The sequence below is a fragment of the Canis lupus genome, chromosome 1 (assembly GCF_011100685.1).
Source record: "Canis lupus familiaris isolate Mischka breed German Shepherd chromosome 1, alternate assembly UU_Cfam_GSD_1.0, whole genome shotgun sequence".
Taxonomy (NCBI): domain Eukaryota; kingdom Metazoa; phylum Chordata; class Mammalia; order Carnivora; family Canidae; genus Canis; species Canis lupus.
The window spans coordinates 41213529-41231383 of record NC_049222.1 but is presented as its reverse complement, the minus strand read 5'-3'; the positions used below and the strand labels follow the sequence as shown (position 1 = coordinate 41231383).

General features: G+C 44.0%; 1 long non-coding RNA gene across 1 annotated transcript; it reads right to left on the bottom strand.

Moving 5' to 3' along the window:
- Window positions 1-8048: 8048 nt before the first annotated feature.
- On the bottom strand, window positions 8049-16105 carry LOC119870659. Its single transcript, XR_005353077.1, has 2 exons — window positions 15972-16105; window positions 8049-9470 (listed from the first exon to the last, which is right to left on the bottom strand). It is a non-coding gene; the product is annotated as an uncharacterized LOC119870659 (long non-coding RNA).
- Window positions 16106-17855: the final 1750 nt, after the last annotated feature.

The following is a 17855-nucleotide window of genomic DNA, read 5'->3' as shown; positions in this document are numbered from 1 at the left end:
GAATCACAATTCTGGAAGTGACTTGGCTGGGTGGTTCTGGGTCAGGGTCTCTCATGAGGTTGCAGTCAAGATGTTGGCCAAGTCATCTGAAGGCTTGACTGGGGCTGGAGGATCTGCTTTCAAGTTAGCTCACTCACAAGCCTAACAAGTTAGACCTGGCTGGTGGTAGAAAGTCCAAACTCCTCTCATTGACCTCTCTATGAGACTGCTTGAGTCCTTACAACATAGCAGCTGGCTTCTTCCAAAATGGGTCAATCCAAAAGTAAATAAGACAGAAGTAGCCAGGTCACTTATGACCCAACTTTGAAAGTCACGCTCTGTCATTTCCATAAGGTCCAACTGGTTGTACAAACCAGCCTTATTCAATGTGAAGGAGACTCACAAGGATGTGAATATCAGGAGGCAAGAATAACAGGGGACAAGAGGGGTATCCTGAAGACTGGTAACCACACTGCTTGAAACTAACAACAGACCTCAATAAACACTATATTTGATTGGGTCTAAAATACGACTGATTATATAAGACACATTTTTGTTTTATGTAACAATAAGAAAGAAAAAATGACCAATATTGGGAGACTCTCCAAATAAGGCTGGTCTACCAAAGGCTATGCCTTCAGTGTGGGAGTAAATGAAAATAAATCCCCAAAACAAAAAGGAGCAGCAGAAGTTCTCACAAGTCTCAACCTGCACTGGGTGAAGATGGGGGAAAAAAATATTCCCTAGAGAATTTGAACCCTAGCAGGTAGGACTCCCAACTGAGACAACTGTAAATAGAACTCTCTGCAGATCCTCTGTTAAGAAACTTGATTTCAATCCAGGTTGAATGCAATTTCTAGAGACTTTCTAATTTTAAAGGATGTTAAAATGTAGGAAAATAACGCAATTTAACATGAAGAAAGCACAGTAAGTCCTATCAGTGAAGATTCAGGTAAAATGTTCAGAAATAGTTTAGAGTCAGCATTCTTTAGGGCAAGATGACAAAAATGGAATCTTATTTTTGAAAAAAGAACAGAACCTTGGTCCATCTGCTGTGTTCTTTTGGCCAATACTGTGTCCTTTCTCACATCAGTTTCTTAGACTCAGCTAATTACAGAAGCAGAAAATGAAGAAAAGCAGAAAGTTAAGATGGGAATCACAGCAGAAATAGGATGAACTTTGAATTAGACCCACTGAGGTCCAGGCCTTCCTAGCTTTGTGATCTTGAGCAAGTTGCTTTACCTCTCTGGGTCTCTAGTCATATGACCTTTGGGTAAGGCCCAGGCAGTGATCTGCCTTGCAGAGTTGTAAGAATTAAATATTACAAGTATGAAACATCTAGCATGATTCTCATCATATTTGCTCAACAATGATAGCAATTAGTATGATTGCTATTTAACAGCTTCTAAGACTACACTCCTTTTTTGAAATTTTTTTAAAAGGCCTAACAAGGGCAGCCCCATGTGGCTCAGCAGTTTAGTGCTGCCTTCAGCCCAGGGCATGATCCTGGAGACCCAGGATCGAGTCCCACATTGTGCTCCCTGCATGGAGCCTACTTCTGTCTCTGCCCCTTTCTCTCTGTGTGTGTGTGTTTCTCATGAATAAATAAATAAAATCTTTAAAAATAATAAAAATAAATAAATAAAAGGCCTAATAAACAGGAGCCATAGGCACAAGGGAAGTCTACCTTCCTCCTACTGTTCATGCAACAACAACTTGTAAACATTGATGGGTTTCTCAGTCTTAATAGTACATGGGTCCTGGGCTCAAGGGTTAGTCCAGTTGCACTGCCTAAGCAGCCCTGCTTCCTTCCCAAAGAACTGGAAGGAGAATAGAGCTGGTCCTCAGGGCTGCCTTCCTCCAACCATCACCAAAAGGAGTCCCGCTAAGTCTCATCCTGGAGAAGTCACCTTCATTGATTTGGAGTGAATGGCTCTTCATTCTACAAACATTTACTAAGTATCTTCTAAATTCCAGATTCTACATCAGATTGCAAGGACACAGAGTTTAATTAATAAACATGGCCAGTACCTTTTGAGAGGCTGATGATCCTGTGGAGGAAAGGGTAGGAAGAACTAATCATGGCAGTGAAGTGCCCCCTGAGGGAGATGTAGGTGGAGGTTGTGGGAACAAGCAGGACATATTGACTGCCTGGCGAGGTCAGGGAAGGGTTCAAAGAGGAGGTGATGCTTGGCGAATCTTAAAAGATGAACAGTATTTTGCCAGAGGGATGCCATTAAGGTCTTAGGGGTTCAACATTTAACCTCATTTATTTTTTCCCTTCTCAAGTATGGAATCGATTGAGAAATAAGACATAATAGATGGACCAATGGAGGTCAAAATCTCAGGTTTATTTCTGAGAAAGCCAATCAGAGAACATGGTTCTAGACCTAACCTACAGCAAAAAAAGCAAGCCCCAAAAGAGTAACTTTATGGTGGAGAAACCTGAAAAAAAATCCATAAGCACAGTATAATCGTGAGAAAAACTTCAGACTAATTCCAGTTGAGGGACTTTCTACAAAATACCTAACCAGTTCTCCTCAAAACTGTCAATGTCATCAAAGCAAGGAAAATCTGAGAAACTGCTACAGCCAGGAGGAGCCCAAGGAGACATGACAAAAAAACTGCAAGGAGGTATCCTGGGTGGGATTGGGGAACAGAAGGAGACATTAGGTAAAAGCTAAGGATATCTAAGTAAACTATGGACTACGATTAGTAAAAATGTATCGATTTTGGCTCATTGGTTGTAATAAATCTCCCATACTAATGTAAGATGTTAATAATAGGAGAAAGGGGGGTACCTGGGTGGCTCAGTGGTTGAGCATCTGCCTTCGGCTCAGGACATGATTCCAGGGTCCTGGGATCGAGTTCCACTTCAGGCTCCCCTCAGGGAGCCTGCTTCTCCCTCTGCCTATGTCTCTGCCTCTCTCTGTGTGTCTCTCATGAATAAATAAATAGAATCTTTAAAAAAAATAATTGCAGAAAGGATGCAGAGTATATGGACCTCTCTGTATTATCTTCTCAAATTTTCTATAAATTTAACACTGTTTTAAAAAATATAGTGTCAAAAAGAAAAACAGAAGGAGCAGGTTGCCAGTGTACCCCAGGCTTCCATCCAAGTGTAGACAGTGAGGTGGATATTTGGGAACAGCAGAGCAGACCCCCTGACTCAGCACCGTTGCCCAGGACAATGAGGAAAGGAAACTGAATCTCCCAGAAGATTCTCACTGGCTGTGACCCCCCATTCATGTCACAGAAGCGGCCTCCACGCAGAGAGAAAGGTTGCAAGAGGCCAGACAGGTTTCCAGAGAGGCCTTTTGGCAGAGCAATCAGCACATGCATGTGGGAACTAAGCCTCCTGGACCCAAAGCCTGAGTTCTCCGAGCCTCTTGGTTTGGTGATCTGTAAGAGCGAGATGGTGATAGTAGACATCTCAGTGGGCTGACAGCTCAAATCAGATACTACAAGCAAAGTAGGTGGAACAGTCCCTGGTACACAGGGCTCAATAACAGCCCTGGTGTAAGCTGTTATTCATTACTCTCATGGAGACATAAGGCCAGGGAAACGGCGCCCTCGCTGGCCTAGCAGTCATCGTGGGGCAGGACACAGGGGGCCCGGGAAGCAGCTTCTCCACAGGCAGGGAAGTGAAAGGGAACGGGACACATCACTGCAGCCCAGTGTGCACATGGGAACTCGGGTGAGATCATACTGGAGCACAGCTGGACTCGGCCACCAAGCCAATGAAGACCAGGACTCAACTTTTCTAGGGCTAGACAAGAATGTTTAAAGCTATGGTAGGCAGACTTTTTCTATAAAGGGCCAAGGAGTAAATACTTTACGTTCTGTGGGACAAGAGGTGAAATCAAGGATATTATGTGTCCTTGTTATATAACTATAAATAAAAATATATGTATATACATATATAGTTGTGCATATTAGATATGCATATATTAGTGTTATATAACGAGAGAAAATTATCCATTAACAAAAGTGGATTTCAAGAAAAATAGCTAGAACAGTTTTTTAAGATTTTTTTAAATTTTTATTTTTTTAGAGAGAGAGATAGTGAGAGAGAGAGCACAACCTGTGGGTTGGATGGGGGAGGGACAAAGGGGGAGGGAGAAGCAGACTCCCCACTGAGCAGGGAGTCCAATGCGAGGCTCAAGCCTGGGCCCCTGGAATCATGACCTGAGCTAAAGGCAGACACTCAACTGACTGAGTCACCCAGGCACCCCAAGAACAGTTATTTTTGAACACCATAGGTATTTGAAAACAACTGAGTCTAGTGCAATTGCATAGCCAAATTCCACCCCATCTCAATTGCCAAGCCTCCTGTGAGCATAGGTTTCAAAATTAAAACAGCCAAGGTAAATTGTGGGATTCTTTGGTCTACAATTGTCAGCAAAATCATCCTCAGCAACTACTGAGTTAGAACATAGTGCTTCAGGTTTACTCTCCTATGCACTATAATTTGAAGTCTTTGGAATAGCTGGTTAATAAAAAGTAAAATGAAATGTCCCAGTATGGCAGAGGGGGCGGCATCCCAAATGCTGTCGAGTCACAATCACAACACTTCAATTTATAATGCACCAAGCAGCAAAGCATCATGTGAACTCCTGTCAACTGCTGTGCTGTTATAGCAGAGAGCCGCCAGAGACAACAGGTGGACAAGTGGGCGTGGCCAAATGGGCATGGCTGTGGTCCAATAAAACGTTATTTGTGGATACTGAATTTTGAATATCATGTCATTTTTCCATGTTGTGAAATGTCATTCTTCTCTTCATTTTCCCCCCAACCATTTGAAATTGGAAAAACTATGCTTAGTTTCAGGATCCTACCAAAACAGGAATCAGGCTGGATTCTGCTCACTGGCCAGACTACCCAATCCTGTTTTTTATTATTTTTTTATTTATTTTATTATTTTATTGAAATATAGTTGACACACAATGTTACAATAGTTTTGGGTGTACAAGGTAGTGATGCATTATGCTGTGCTCACCAGAAGTGTACTCACTACCTGTCACCATGCAATGTTATTACAATACCACTGACTCTATGCCCTGTGCTATGCATTTCATCCCCATCAAACCCACTTCTCTTTTAAAGGATGGTCCTAAATAAACACTGAATCCTATCAACTCATTAGCAAAACACATACCTAAAGTCTCTTCTCTTCATGTTTGAGGCTCTCTGTCTCCAGGCTTGGGAAACCCCTCCAAGTGACTCATCCATTTTCTGGTACCATTTGTGGCATCTCATCCCTCCTTCAACAGCAGGTGCTGTCTCAGATGGCAGCAGAAGGAAACTCAGAAAAATTCTTATCACTCTAAACTGAGGGGATCCCAGGCTCCCGCCACCAATGAGAAAGAGCTTCTTTTAGCCTCATGAGTATTGCCAGGACTTAATGAGCTCAATTCAGTTGCTATAACTCACTTGAACAGCATCCCCCATCTATGCAAGGTGTTACGCTAGACGGATGCTCTAGGCTCCCAACCTCCAAGAAAGGGACTTGCAATACGCTGGAGGAAAGTTACATGTAGACCACAAAGTATGTAATACACTATGGAAGCAATGCATCCACAGTTAGGTAGCCTTCGACTTGTAATCAAGTTGGTTTGTATATTGAAAGGAGTTTTGAAATGATAACAATAACCATAGGTGCCGCCATCCACAAACTGGTGCAGAATGAGGCATGGGTGCTGGATGAAAAGGGAAGAGGACAGGAAAGGAGAAAAGGGCCTGGAGCACACTCTCCTTCATCAATACCAAGCCTCGGAACTGGCCCAGGGGTGAGGGCTCAACTCCTTTGACAGAGAAGAGGAGTCCACAAAAGTGGTGGGTCTTCCAAGTCCACAGAGCTGGCAACTGCGCTTCATTGTTCCAGGCTGAGAAGTACAGGTCGGACAGACTTCTAGGACCACACTGGCTGAAACCACAGGGTTGACACTAGTTCACACTGGCAGTCTTGGGTTCCTCCTACTTAAGAAAGTAGGAATTGGTTTGGGTGCCCAGTAGAGTCTTATGTGTATTTTTTCAATGTAGCTAATAGCACCCTGTTCACTCTTAAGAGTCTCTGGCTGCACATCAATTAAATGGTCACCCTACGATTTGGTCTGTTACTGGAGGTAAAGAACTTAATTTTCTGGACATGTCTGCAAGTGTCTGCCAGCCTCCAGGACAAATAAGAGGGCGGGTGTCCCGGACCCAGCTGGAAGACTGCAGGCCCACTGGGATGGCCCAAAGCATGTGTTCAATCATGCATTTGTTTTCTTCATCCAGCTCTTTCCCAAAATATTGGTCAAGTTCAAAGAGTCTTTTTTTTTTTTTTTTACACTATGCAGTCATGTTCTTCGTGCACACAAAGCTCACAGTTCATTTTCAAACTAAACCAGTTCCAGACCAAGAGCAGACTAGGTGTAGGCCACACCATTCAGTACATCTGTACCTGCCCCTTAGAACAGCCCACACCCTTCAAACAGTCCTGGAGAGCAGTGACACCAAAGCTTGAAAACCCTTTAATCCTTGAAACTCTGGCTTGACGTTGGGTACTCTTTGGGAAACCGAAAGGTTAGAAATGTTCAGTGTTGAAAATACTTGGTGTTGAGCAACAAGTATGAAAGTCTGGACAGAAGAAAGTAAAAGGTAAACATCAAATGGTCCCTGGAAATACAGTGTGACCCTGAGCATCCTGACATTCAGTCAATAAAGGGAGGACAGACAGTGGGTGACATTGCTTTGAGCAGGTTACCCAAAGCATGAAATGAGGGCTTCCTGGGGGTGTGGTAAGTACAGAATCCTGATCTCTATCCAAGAACCTGAGAACAAGGTCAGAAGCTACATCTCTAAAGACCCCAGACTATTCTAATACGCAACACATGCGTGAAAGAAACTGATTTAGAACATTCTTTCCATTCTCTTTGTACATTTTATACTACCTTGTGGTTGCTTAATGGGCATTTTCCCAAGATCCTTGAAGACAGATTTTGATTAATGATGGAAAGGATCAATCAATCAATCAGTCAAAGAGGGGCAAAGGAAAGTAAGGGAGGGAGGAATCAATCATGTGAACATCAATCTCTAGAAGAATTTCAAGTTGCTCTATAATGAATTGCCCTCTCCCCCTCAGATAACACAGCTGACTGGGCTCATGGAATTCAGAATGTTCCCCTGGTATTGTCCTGGTGGGTTACAGGCCTAATCTCTCAGTGACCTCGACTTCTGCTTGTCCTGTTTGCTCCAGTATGCCATCATATATCTTTTTCTATTCATGCCATGATGCAGAAAGGATTAGGAAGACAGAAATTATTTCACCACAAACGTACTTGTTAGCCTTCCAATCAATATTCAGCACCCAATTCTAATGAGGGGGTCGGGGGGTGGGTGCAGGGACTCCACACAAACAAGTAACTCTCCCACAACAACTACATGTTATCCAATTCAACTCAATTCTGATGCTGTCTACCCAGAGATAGCATCAGATCCCACAGGTTAAGGACTCAATCCACAACACTGCCCCCTGCCCACCCTTCACACCCACTTCAAATGGCAATTGCAAGCCCAGGTAGTCAGCTGTGCTTCTAACTGACCAGCTATGGATAGAGCTTCCAACAACCCCCCACCCCCGACCTTGGATTCTGTTGATTTGCTAGAGTTGCTCACAAAATTCAGAAACATTTTACTTCGTAGATTAATGGTATATTGTAAAAGAATGTAACTCAGGAACAGCTAGATGGAAGAGAAGCATAGGGCAAGGTAAGGGGAAAAGGCAGAGCTTTCATGTCCTCTCTGAGGCACCACTCTCCCAGCAGCTCCCTATGCTCACCAGTCTGGAAGCTCTCCAAACTCTGTCCTTTGGGTTTTTATAGAGGCTTCATTACACAGATGCGATGGATTAAATTATTGGCCATTGGTGATTGATTCAACCTTGAGCTCATCTCCGACCCCTGAGGTTAGGCGGTGGGACTGGAACATTCTGACCCTCTAATCCCATGGATAGTTCCTCTGGCCCCCAGCCCCCATCCCTGTGGTTACCTTGGGAGAGGTGGGTACTTTCCAAAAGAGACATCATCAAGAAGATCAGAGACGCCTTTATTGTTCCCATCACTTAGGAACTTTCAGGGGTTTTAGGAGCTCTGTGCCAGATATGGGGATGAAACCAAATATATCATTTTCATTATAAATCACAATATCACACCTACCTTCTCTTTCACTGGTTAATTTTGCCTGGAAAGTGCTTTCGGTTTGCTTGCTATTGAGTGGGGCAGGGAAGCAACCTTGTCATATCCACGTGTTCTTTGTCAAAGTCCAACAATCAATACCAGACTGGCTTATCACCAGAACAGATGGAAGGCTGTGTGTCTGCCCCATAGCTTCGCTTCAGAAAAGGCTGAAGCTCCCGCACTACTCTGACCTGAAAACCTTGGATCTTATGCCTCTGGGCCATGTTTCCTGGAGGCTTCTGGGGTGTCAGCAATAAAAAGGCAAAGCGTGGGTGGGGGAATCGGAGTGGAGGAGAGAACAGGAGAATAGAAAGTGCTGAGATGCTGCTTTTGCCACCAGCTGCTGCACTTCTGCAGCTCAGTCTCATCAGAAGATCTGAGAAGCCAACACATTTCAAACCTTTTATGTCTCTGTGAACTGTACAGCCCAAGGAAAGAAAATGGATGTGATTTTTTCCCTGTGAGTGAATCATTTTAAGACCAATTTGCCCTTTGGAGGCACCCGAGTGTGACTCCAGAAGGTGTGTGAGGCTATATTTAACCTCAACTCCAAACCCAGACCTCAACTGTGCTGTCAGGGTGGGCTGCTTGGCCTAGGAACCAGCCAGAATTGGCCTTGCCTCTCATCCATGGTGAGGTCAAGCCAGGCCAAACCTTCTGGGAGCCCTCTGAAGGATATTTTTTGGCAGCAATGCCACCGACACTCCTTTTTCCACAGCAAGGGCTGCAGCAGGCTAGCAGGCATGTCCCGGCCTGTTGTTTTCCCTGGGGAAAGAGAAAGAAGGCCATATGCTAACTTTTTGTGGGCTTACATAGCAGAGTCAGAACATATGTCAAGAGAGTTATGGAGATGCTGCCCGTTTAGCACAGCCTTTGTCCACACACTTTTTGGAGAACAAAAAGCCCCTATTAATTCAATCCACTTCCCTGCACTTGCCAGACACCAGTCAGCCCTCTGATGATTCTATCAAGCATTTCTTTGTTGACTAGAGAAGATTGTGGGCCTTTCTTCATCTCTTCCAGATAGTGAGGGCCAAATGTTATCTATCGCCATGGACGATAGCCTAAAAATATGGGCTATAACTGTACAAGTTTTCTTTTTTAGTTAGCTGTAAAAAAATAATTTTCTCAGAATGATGAACATTGCAATGGTGAGTGGTAATGTCTGCCTGGTAATGTCTCTACAAGAGGAGAGATCCACATTCACATGATGAAGTCCTCCCTCAGATATATGGATGTATCTTGTTAGATTGTTCTTAAAATCCCATGACTCTGAAACAAAAAATGAAAGCCAAAATGTTACTGTGTGGTACAAGGTACAATTATAAGTTAGTTTCCTCTTTCTTCTTATTAGACATATTTCCAATGTTCTAAGAAAAGATTTTTAATACCACTATAATCTAAAGGAAGGAGCCATGCTGTCCTGACACTGGGAGAGCTATAAGCTATGCTATGCAAATGAATTAACTTAGTGATGGGTGCTTTGTTAGTGGTAGGCATGAAGGCAACATTTCCATGAATCCGGCAGTTGGAATCCAGCATCAAGAAGTCTTCTACTACATGGGTGGAGCTGTCCTCCCTGGTGAATATGCCTAAACCCTAAACCTACCTGGGCCTGAGCTAGATATGGGAGTAGAGGCTGGTGAGATATCTCTTATAAATCTTATTAAATGCCTTATTAAATCCTTATTAAAGGGTTCCAGAAAACTTCTTAAAAGTTTGAGAACCTCTTTCTCCAAAGAAGACATACAAATGGCCAACAGACGCATGAAAAAAATGCTCAATGTCACTCAGCATCAGAAAAATACAAATCAAAACCACAAGATACCACCTCACATCAATCAGAATAGCTAAAATTAACAACTCAGGAAACAACAGATGTTGGTGAAGATGCAAAGAAAGGGGAACTCTCTTACACTGTTGATGGGAATGCCAACTGGTATTGCCACTCAGGAAAACAGTATGGAGATTCTTTAAAAAGTTAAAAATAGAGCTATCCTATGACCCAGCAATTTTGTTACTAGGTATTTATTCAAAGGATACAAATATAGTGATCTAATGAGGAAACTTCACTGCAATATTTATAGCGTCAGTGTCTATAATAGCCAAAACATGGAAAGAGCCCATATGTCCATTGGGAGATGAATGGGTAAAGAACACGTGGTGTATACATACAATGGAGTATTACTTGGCAATCAAGAAGAGTGAAATCTTGCCATTTACAATGACATGGATGGAAATAGAGGGTATTATGCTAAGTAAAATAAGTTAGAGAAAGACAAATACCATGATTTTACCCATATGTGGAATTTAAGAAACAAAACAGATGAACATAGGAGAAGGGAAGGAAAAATAAAATAAGATAGAATTAGACAGAGAGACAAACCAGAAGAGGCTCTTAACTCTAGGAGTTTGTTTCCTAAACTGAGGGCTGCTGGAGGTGAGGTGGATGGGATGATGGGGTAACTGAGTGATGGGCATCAAAGAGGGCACTTGAAGTAATGAACACTGAGTGTTATATGCAACTGATGAATCACTAAATTCTTCCTCTGAAACTAATAATACAGTGTATGTTAATTAAATTGTATTTAAATAAAGAAATTTTCTTAAAAGTTTGAGAATCTCAACTTTAATGAGAGCTACCATCAACCATCCAGTCTTGGCAAAGTGATCTGGAAACAAGATTTGAAGAGAAAGAAAGGGAAATAATAAGCTGCTTTTGACCCATCTGATCCTGTCTTTGGTGCATAAAGTGATTATTGTCAGAAATCACTATGGGACTTGCCCCAGACTGGCTTAGCAAGTCATTTCTCCAAACTGTAGTTGCCCTGATTACAAATTGAGGATAGGGGACAGAGTAAGTGTTTGGATCTTTCTAGGTAGATCTATTAAATCACATAGACTTTGGGCACCTGGGTGGCTCAGTCAGTTAAGTGTTTGCCTTCTGTCCAGGTCATGACCCCAGGGTCCTGGTATCACGCCCCACATCAGCTTCCTCTCAGCAGGGACTCTGCTCCTCCCTCTCCCTCTGCTCCTGCTCTCTCTCTCTCTCTCTCTCTTGCACATGCACACCCACTTTCTCTAATAAATAAAATCTTTTAAAAAAATAAAAATAAAATAAATCACATAGGCTTCAAAGAGGAAGCTAATGAGAATATTCCCTTTTGCCAGCTTCCTGTTTTGAGCTTGAACAGCATATCCTGGACTAAGGAATATTCAAATATTTAGTGAAGTAGAAATGGCCACTCGGTATCTCTTTAGTCCAACATTTTTCTAAGGACTTTCATATATTATAGTCATTTTGAACAGATTATAAGTAGACTTTCCCAGAGTCTTTGCAGCTAGGGTTTCCTAAGGGATTAGGATTTACCACTCAAATGCACTCCTGTAAGCCTTGGAGGATGACCTAAGTGGGGAGGGAGGGAGGGCTCACAGGCATGGTTCAGTTTTGCAGCCAACAGGTTTGATGGTAGCTTTTGATCCCAGGATCAAGGCTGGGATGGTGTGTTTCTGGAACCAGTATTTGCAATGGCTACCCCCTGAACCTTGGAGTATGACTAAGGGATAGGACCAGAAGAACCTGGCATTTGCTACAGTGGTTTGCCGATTCCCCAGATTCCTGAAATTCCCTTAGTCTCTCTGTCCTGCATTCTTGTTCTCCTGAGAGTCATTCCTAGGAGCCCAGCCTACAATCCCACTCCTTTAGCCCTTCCGACAATTTTGTAAGCAGCTAATGCTCTGTATTAAATCCCTTTCTGCTTAAAATAGCTATAGTGGACTCTTTATCTGCAACTGAACACTGAGTCCCAGTAGAGATATGCTGGACTCCCACTACATGCCAGGTTCTGTGCTACCCGAGAGTATACAGACATTAATTCATCTGTATTGAGCACCTCCTGCGTGCCAGAGATCACTCTGATAATCCCTTTCCTTCAAGACCTTATTGGTGATAATTACATTTGGATATGCATAAAAATAATGACAGATGGTACATTATGATGCAACCAGTTAGTGTTATAAGAGGAGATCTAAATACAGTTATGGAGGAGCAGAAAAGAAAAAGCAAGAGTTGGATAGGCATCAGAATTGGGGTTGCACACCCCCTCAATGTCAGGCAGCTATCAACTGCTGCTGGCCTGCTTCCCACCTGCTCGGGCCTACCATCTTCCACTCCAGCCAGCTTGGTCTTCTCATGATTCTCACCTCTCTATCTTTGGTCATTTTAATCCCCAACACCTTGAGGGTTCCTCTTTGCCCACCAAAAATTTCTTTCTCATTCATCTCTACTTTCTCTGAATTCCTACAGCACTTGGGGGCTGTACTCACAGTTTTATCCTCAGTCTTTGTCATGTGGGCCCTAGAGAGTTTGTAACTGTCCCCAGTCTGCTTATTTAGCTTCACTAGCCCTTAGAAACAAGGGACTGTTCACCAAGCATGTGGCAGTCGCTGGATAAACAAGTGGGTAATATGATTTGTGAGTGGCCTCCACTTCATGATTCATCTGCTTTTTCGCAAGGCCCTCACCCTTGCTGGCCTGAGATGAGATCAACAGAAATAGGAGTTCAAGGAAGATGGGGGGACCAGTTTAAGAGCAAAGAGAGGACAAGAAAGGAAGGAAAAAGTACAAGTAATACACAAGAAAGCAAATGGAAAAGGGTAAGGAAAAATACTTTTCACCTGGCTGGCTCACTCAGAACATGTGACTCTTGATCTCAGGGTTGTGAACTTGAGACCCACATTGGGCGTTAAGCTTACTTTAAAAAAATAAATAAATAAAAACAAAAACTTTGCCTCTTAGGCTGAACAATACTTTTCTGTCTTCATTTGGTAGCATTTCCATCCTATGTGGTACAGTTTGACTTTCCAAGTGCCCATTCAGATTATATGAGTCATGTTGGATTCTTTTGATGCCCACATAAGTGTAAAAACAGAGTCCAAGTTCCCAAGAATGCCCCCAAATTAAAAACCTCAGCCTGCTATTTGTAATCCCCATCAGCTAAGGCTGTGCAAGGCACTGGCATTTTCTAAGCATCTGTTATAGTTCTATCATCTCAGTACAAAAAACAAAACCCTATCCATCCTTTTCTATCTACCATACTGCTAGGAAAATCAATCTGCCTTTCTTTCCTCTAGTAAGCTCAGAAAAATAGAATACTTCTCCTGGGAGCAAACTGGGGTTTGGAAGGCTTTGCAATATTTATTTAATCTACTCATCCTTCACATATGCCCATACAGTGTAGTATATTTGACCAATGAAAAGATCTTGTCAGCAGCTGACCTGCATAGTATGAGCATGGATAAATTCTAACCAGCACATGGAGACACATGGATCTTAAATGGGTCCAAGATTTTTTACCTTGGAACTCAATGGCCCTTGCTTTTAACACAGAGAGTATTGCTCATGCTATTGTGATTCTTCCCCAGGGACTCTTCCTAGACATCATTTATTCACCTAGATGCTCCCAAGACACAAGTTACTCCCTTGATGTTGGGTACTCCAGGAAGGCATCCTAACTCTCTGATGCCACTAGAGACTCATTCATCACATGCTTCTGATAGTTGCTCTTGAGAGCAGAAGGATACCACAGAGTTGTACTCATGCACCAAAGGTGAGGTGGGTCCCATCCCCACAGGCACACTGGGCCTTGCCTACTGGCCCCCTTCAGATTTCCAGCAGGCCACCCTTTACCCACCAGGGGTACTTCCCCTGGGGTTCTCATAATCAGTTCAGGCAAATATTTCCCTCATTTGTCAAACGACAAAAAGAAACAAATAAAACCAAGCACCAACAATAAAACCCAGGCCCAGATGGACTTAATACCTTAGTCAAGGTCATACTGCAAGATAAGTTCCAAACCCTCAAATTCTTTAGGAGTTCCCCATTTGGATAAAGTGAACACATTACAACATGCATGTGAAGGTCATTGTGACCTGACTCTCCGGCTTCACCCCTCTTGCCTCATGCTGACACCTCCAATCACTGATAGCCAAACTCGTGGTACCCATTCTAGCCAGACACTTGAGTTGTCCCATTCCCTTTGTTAGAACATCCTTCTCCAGTGTCTAATCCCACCACCTCCTATACCTTCTCCTGACTTATTCCTACTCATCTTTGGGGTCTCAGCATCTCATTTATTCAGTGAGCCAACCCACAGGCATCCTGCTAGTATTTACGCTCCATGCCCCACACCAGGTGCTAAGGATATGGCAAGGAACAAGTGGATCTGGTCCCTGCCCATCCAGAGTTTGTAGCCCAGTGAAGAGTCACAATTAAACAGGCAGTAATAAGATGCTGAGACATAGTGTAACAGAGTGTATACTCAGGCTTCTCCAAAAGAGTCAGAACCAATAGGCAAGAAGAGGTGTGTGTGTGCATGTGTGTGTGTATAAAGAGATTTACTATAAGTAATTGGCTCGCATAATTATGAATGTGGACAAGTCCTAAGATCACAAGTCCTCACTCATAGAGTGAGTCAGGAAGCTAGAGACCCCTGAGGGCCAATAGTTTCAGTTGAGTCCAAATTTGAAAGCCCAAGAACAGGACAGCCAATGGTATAGTTCCTGCCCAAAGGCCAGCAGGCTAGAGATCCAGGGAGAGCCAGAGTTTCAGTTCTCATCCAAAGGCAGGCATATACATATATACATACATATGTATCCTATTGGTTGTTTCTCTGAAGAACCCTGACAGGCAATATTTGAGAATCATGGATTAAGGGTCGAAGATCTGGATCTGTCCCAACCCCATCATGGACCAGCTCTGGGAACTTCAGAAATTTCTGGGAAGGCCTAAAATTCTCTACAGAAATTCTCTTCAAGCTTTAAATCCCTGTCTATAAAGTGACAATAAAAAATACTTTGTGAGAAGTCACACCGGCCCTGCCTACCCCATAGAATTGATGTGTGTATCAAATGACACAGATGAAAATGTTTTTGACACTAAAATGCCACCCTGATATCGGTTATTAAACTCCAAGGGCGTATTTCTTACAGATGCTAGGCAACTATTTCCTTTCATTCACACTTTGCACAATTGGCCTCCAGGTGGGACAACAAAAAGAGGGCTCTGGGCTTCAGCTGCAGCGAACGAAGAGGGCCCGGCCTGAGGCCACCGGGAGTCAGGTCAAGGAGGTAATCAATACACTGCCGCCCGGGCTGTCCTTGAGGAGGCATGGGAGGGACACGGGGACACGGAGGGCACCTCGGGCTCAGTGTTGGCACGGAGACGGAGGAAGAAGGTGTGTGCCTTGGGTAGGAGACATGCGACCAGGAAAGCGACAAGCAGCACGGTGGCTTCTGAGCCCCCCTAGTGCCAGGCAGGCTGCTGGCCCAGGACACGGGGCCGGTGCTGGGTGTCCCCAGGCACCGCTGAGTGGCTGCCGTGGAATTGCCAGATCCAGCACAGCAGGAAATGTGGGCCATCTGCCCACGAGGCAGGGTGTCACCTGGGAAGGGTGTCCCCAGTGGGGCCTCCCTGGGTGTGAGCAGCCCGAGGAAGGGAAGGGGCAGCGGGGATTGGAGAGTCCGGCCGGGGCCTGCGGGATCCAAGAGGCTGTCAGCCAGTGCGGCTCCTGCGGCCTGACACTCGCTCCAGGCGTCCCCCTGGCTACCAGCACGGAGGCCAAACTGCGGGTTATGCGGAGCTCCTCGCTCCGGTTGCCTCGGGTGACTCTGCCTTTGCTCCTGCCCCGTGCACTGCGGAGAGCTCAGCAGTCATCATCGGAGGCTTCCCCAGGCCTCCGCCCCATCACCTTCTCGCCCCACATGGCACCACACCTGTAGGGCCACCAGGCCATTTAGCATTCTCCTGGTCTTCCAGGATGCCAGCTTGTATCCAGGCCAACAGACTGTTTCTGAGAACAAAACGCTTTCTTCTCACATTCAGCAGAGTCGCCCCAGTCCTCTAATACTGTAATTATAATTTAAAAAGTGTTCAGTATGAGGGCACCTGGGTGACTCCGTTGGTTAGGTGTCGGACTCTTGACTTCAGCTCATGCATGATCTCAGAGTCATGAGATCAAGCCCCAGGTCAGCCTCCCTGCTCAGCATGGAGCCTCCTTAAAATTCTGTCTCCCTTCCCACTCTGCCCCTCCCCTCCCCTCATAGGGCCTCATAGGCTCATAGGTGCATGTGCATATGCTCCACTTGGGTGCTTTCTCTCTCTCTCTCTTAAAAAAAAAAAAGTGTCCAGTGTGACTGACATGAGCTTATTTGACACCCGACTGCCCCACAGCCTGAGAATTCTTCATTTTCTCAAAGCTCCCTACCATATATTTTCATCATAAATATTGATCTCATACTCACCCCCTCAAGACTTGTCATACTTTTATATTTTCAAGACTGTTCTGTGTTAATATTTTCTTTCTTTTCCAGGATTACCTCCATTCCCCATATGCTCTTCCCCCTGGGTAGTCATAAAAATCAAAAGCCTTAATCAGTATTCACCATTAAGTACGCCAAATAGTTCAAGCACGTTTATGACTATGTGTCCAATGGGCACTGCCTACCCCATTTGTCTCCGTAATGGCATCTGCTCTGGATGCCACCTCCCAGAGGCAGAAGACTGTTTCCACGCTGCACCCCTGCCCAGGCCACACTCAGGTTTCTGGAAGTAAGATAAGTCTCATTCTATAATTCTATAGAATTCTTCAGATATAATGGGTAAACATCTGAGCTCAAGCAAGAAGTTCCATAGTAAAAAGAAATGATCCATGTTTGCACAAGCGGCATGTCAAAAGGAAGGAAGGGAAAGAAGAAGGGAGGGAAGGAGGGTGGAAATAAGTCATCACAGACTATCACAGGAAAGGGAGATGACAGATATTGTGCTTCTCCAAAATCACCTTGAGTATTCGATGATATCTGGTAAGTTCAGAGGCACGGACAGCCTCATTGCCAGTATTCCCCAGAACAGGGCCAGTCTCTATGCCAACAAGATGGCCAAATCCAGCTGGCATAGTAAGTATGGCCCTCAAATTAAAAATGGTTATTGCATTTCTACAGGGTTGTAAAAAAAAAGTGGCAGTGGGGTGAGAGGAAGTGGCAAGAGCCTGTCGAAAGCTCTGTGGCCCACAAAGCTTAAATTACCTATTATCTCACCCTTTCTAGAAAAAGTTTGCTCTGGACTTTTCCAAACATATCTGATCATCTTAAAACTCACTGTGGACACTGTCATGTGTACGGATCCCTGCCGTGGCAAGCCCGTCATAGCATTGTTTTTATGTTTTTACTTTTATTTTGTAATTTTGTAAAGATTTTATTTATTTGTCTGTTTGTTTAGAGAAAGCATGCATGCGAGCAGAGATAGGGGCAGAGGGAGAGGGAGAGAGAGAATCTCAAGCAGACTCTGAGCTGAGTGGGGAGCCAGACGTGGGACTTGATCTCAGAACCCTGAGATCATGACCTGAGCCAAAATTAGGAGTCAGACACTAAACCAGGTGAGCCACCCAAGTGCCCCATAGCATTGTTTTTAATCACGAGAAGTGATTATGGCCTACATCCATGAGCAATTGGACACCTCCCTTAGAATAAATGAAGTGGCCATGATTATTAAAACAGGAAATTCTCACATGTAAAAAGCATGGTGCAGATAGAGAAATGGAGTATGATACTATGTATATGAAGTTTTAAGTGTAGTATCACTTGTGGAACTTACATAAGTAG